Consider the following 4,339-nt stretch of genomic DNA (forward strand, 5'->3'; position numbering starts at 1 on the left):
TTCAAAAATTTATACCAGCTGTAGTATATATAGTTAAGGGCTGAAATTTTAGTATAGTATTGCCAAACGTATATACTATTAGTGTACATATACAAAATTTTATGTTTTCAAATAAATTATTGAAGTTTTTAAATATTTAACAAAATTTGCCACTTACATTTTTGTTTATATATTTCACGTACCACTTTGTCTATACGTGTTAACTCCAAATAGGGTTAAGCTAATTTCAAAAATTTATACCAGCTGTACTACTTATAGTTAAGAACTGTAATTTCAGTATATTATACAATGAAGTATATACTATGAGTGTGCATTTATAAAATTTTATATTTTCGAACAAATTATTAAAGTTTTTAAATATTATACAAAATTTTGTAACTTGCAACTTTGTCTATACGCGTCAACTCCCAATATAATTAAGCATAATATGATTAAGCTAATTTCAAAAAATTTTAATACTAAATTTATAATAATTTTAGTACTATTAATAGTTAAGAACTGTAAATTCAGTATGCTATGCTAATAAGTATATACTATAAATGCACGTTTATAATTGTTTGTCCTTTCGAACAAATTATCAAATTTTTAAGCAATTTACAAAATTGTGTCACTTGCTACTTTGTCTATCCAAATATGGTTAAACCAATTTCAAAAATTTATACCAGCTGTGCTATGTATAGTAAAGAACTGTAATTTTAGTATGTTATACTATAAAGTATATACTATGAGTGTACATTTATAAAATTTTATATTTTCGAATAAATTATTAGGGTTTTTTTCACATTTAACAAAATTTTGTCTTATACAATTTTGTCTGTACGTGTTAACCCCAAATTGGTTAAGCTAATTTCAAAAATGTATACCAGCTGTACTATATATAGTTAAGAACTATAATTTTGCCATATTCTAGTATAAAGTATATACTTTGATACTGCATAATAAAACTAGTTGGTTTGGTATTTAGCCTTGAGGCAAGTTACATGAACTTCCCGAAATGTGTAAATAATCGACTTAATCAAAAAAAAATGTGTAAATAATATACTTCATTAATCCTACTTTTAAAAAAAACGATAATAATTTTAGCAAACTTTGACGAATTTTTAAAATTAAACTACTTGTCGTTAGGCCGTAAAATAACAGTAAGTTCTATAAGACCATGATGTATATCGCCAAAAAAATTTCCATGAAAATCGGCTTAATTTTTTTTTTCAACAGTTAATTACAAGAAAACGGCTCGGTAGATTTTCAACCTAAAATTAATCAGTATCATTCCCAACTAATATCTTTCGAACAGTTTTTGATTTTTTAAAATCGTTCGGTAGGATGAGCTTAAATGTGGACGAAAAGTTTTTTTCAAATTACAAAGAAACGGCTTGGCAGATCGTTGCACAAAACTGACAAACGATAGTCCTCACCGAAATACATCAAATGGCTTTTAAATTTCTAAAATCGGTTCAGGCGTTTTTGAGAAAACGTCGATCAAAAGTCTAATTTTGACAAATGCCAAAAAGACCATACTGATTTTTGCAAACTTTGACGAATTTTTAAAGCTGAACCAGTTGTCGTAGGGCCGTAATATTTTAGTATGATCTAGAAGACTATGGTATCTATCGTCAAAAAAATAATCATAAAATCGTCGAAATTTTTTTTTTAAAACTTTATTACAAGAAAACGGCCCGGCCGATCTCTACCAAAAACTAATCAGCACGATTCCCAACCAATATCTTTCGAACGGTTTTTGAATTTTCAAAATCGATTCAGAATTGCGGGCTAAAACGTAGACGAAAATTTTTCACTTTTCTGCCATTTATGAAGAAACGGCTTGGCCGATCGTCGCACAATACTGACAAACAATAGTTCTCGTCCAGATACATCGAATGGCTTTTAAATTTTTGAAATCGGTCCAGCCGTTTTCGAGAAAACGTCGATTTACGGCAAAAAATCTGTTCACATACACACACACACAACACACACACACACACACACACACACACACATACTTTTTCCAAATTTGGTCTCATTCGATTCAGAATGGCTGGAACGTCGAGAAAACATAAAATTAGCGAATCGGGTTTTTTGATGAAAACATAAACTTCTCCTTCGGGAAGTTAATTTATCACTTTTGAATAATTTTACAAATTTATTAACATTTTTTTGAAAACATGTATATTGTTTTGTTCGATACATTCTTAGAATGTGAATAGTTTAAAAAAATATTTCAGGTGTGCTATATATAGTTAAGAACTACAATTTTAGTATGTTATCCTATGAAGTATATACTTTAAGTGTACTTTATAAAATTTTATGTTTTCGAACAAATTTTTAAAGTTTTTTGACATTTAACAAAATTTTGCTACTTACAACTCCGTCTGTACGTGTTAACTCAAAATATGATTAAGCTAATTATTAAAAATTTGTACCGGCTGTACTATATATAGTTAAGAACTGTAATTTTAGTATGGTTTACTATGAAGTATATACTATAAGTGTACATTCATAAAATTTTATATTTTCAAACAAATTATTAAAGTTTTGAAATAATTTACAAAATTTTGTGACGTACAATTTTGTCTATAAGTGTTAACTCCAAATATGGTTAAGCTAATTTCAAAAATTTATACCAGCTGTAGTATATATAGTTAAGAACTGAAACTTTAGTATGTTATTGCCAAAAGTATATTCTATGCATTTATAAAATCTTAAGTTTTCGAACAATTTACTAAAATTTTTTCGCTATTGACAAAATTTTGTAACTTGCAATTTTGTCTATACGTGTTAACTTCAAACTAATTAAGTTAGTTAAATTAGTTAAGCTAATTTCAAAAATTCATACCACCTGTACTATATATAGTTAAGAACTATAATTTTGCCATATTCTAGTATAAAGTATATACTTTGATACTGCATAATAAAATTTATCACTTTTGAATAATTTTACAATTTTTTTAATATTTTTTTGGAAACATGAATATAGTTTTGTTCGATACATTCTTAGAATGTAAAAGGTTTAAAAAAATTATTTCAGCTGTGCTATAAATAGTTAAGAACTGTAATTTTAGTATGTTATTGCTAAAAGTATATACTATTAGTATGTATTTATACAATTTTACATTTTCAAACAAAATATTAAAGTTTTTTGCATTTAACAAAATTTTGTAACTTACAACTTTGTCTATACGTGTTTACTCTAAATATGGTAAAGCTAATTTCAAAAATTTATACCAGCTGTACTATATATAGTTAAGAACTGTAATTTTAGTATGGTTCACTATGAAGTATATACTATAAGTGTACATTCATAAAATTTTATATTTTCAAACAAATTATTAAAGTTTTGAAATAATTTACAAAATTTTGTGACGTACAATTTTGTCTATAAGTGTTAACTCCAAATATGGTTAAGCTAATTTCAAAAATTTATACCACCAGTACTATATATAGTTAAAAACTGTAATTTCAGAATGTTTATGCCAAAAGTATGTACTATTTATAGAATTTTTATTTATTTAAATTTAATTATTATTTATCAATATTACTTGATGTTAATAAATTAGCAGTTGTAATAATTATTGAAATTAAAAAAAAAAAAAATTATAGAATTTTATATTTTCGAACAAATTATTGAAGTTTTTTTGAAAATTTACAAAATTTTATCACTTACTATTCCGTCTAATCATTTAATTCGTTTAACAAATTCTGTTTTTTTTTTATTTGCTCGTCAGTAGAGTCCCTTTCAATTTATTCTATTTTGCACTTTTTTCAATTTTGTATCTTGCTCGGAAATAAAGTCTCTTTGCCTCGCAATTCGCAATTATGTATTTCTATTCAGAAATTTTCTCTTTTTTTCATTTGCTCGTCAGTAAAGTTCCTATTTAATTCGTTTCTATAATTTACTCGTCAGTAGAGTCCTTTTATATTTCATTTCTTTAATTTGCTCGTCAGTAGATTCTCATTTTACTTTTTTAATTAGTTTGCTCGTCAGTAGAGTCCCTTTTTACATTTTTCACCATGTGCTCGTCAGTAGAGTCACTTTTTTATTTTATTTTTTTGTTCTATTTGTTAATAGAGTCACTATTTCTACTTTGCTCGTCAGTAGAGTCCCTTTTATTTGTAGCAGAGTCCCTTTTCATCTCGTTTCAGTGGATTGCTTTTCAGTAGAGTCCTTTTATATGTTGGTTCTTAATTTTGCTTGTCAGTATAGTCCCTTTTTTCTCTATATTAATTTTGCTCGTCAGTAAAGCTTTTCTCGAAATTTAGTTCGCTCGTCAGTAGAGTCCATTTTCTCTATATTCAACTCGCTCGTCAGAAGAGTCCCCTTTTATTGTATTTTTTTAGTTTT

The sequence above is a fragment of the Ctenocephalides felis genome, unplaced genomic scaffold (genome assembly GCF_003426905.1).
Source record: "Ctenocephalides felis isolate EL2017-DRISC unplaced genomic scaffold, ASM342690v1 CF-g0.4_SCAFFOLD_01886, whole genome shotgun sequence".
In the NCBI taxonomy this organism is placed as follows: domain Eukaryota; kingdom Metazoa; phylum Arthropoda; class Insecta; order Siphonaptera; family Pulicidae; genus Ctenocephalides; species Ctenocephalides felis.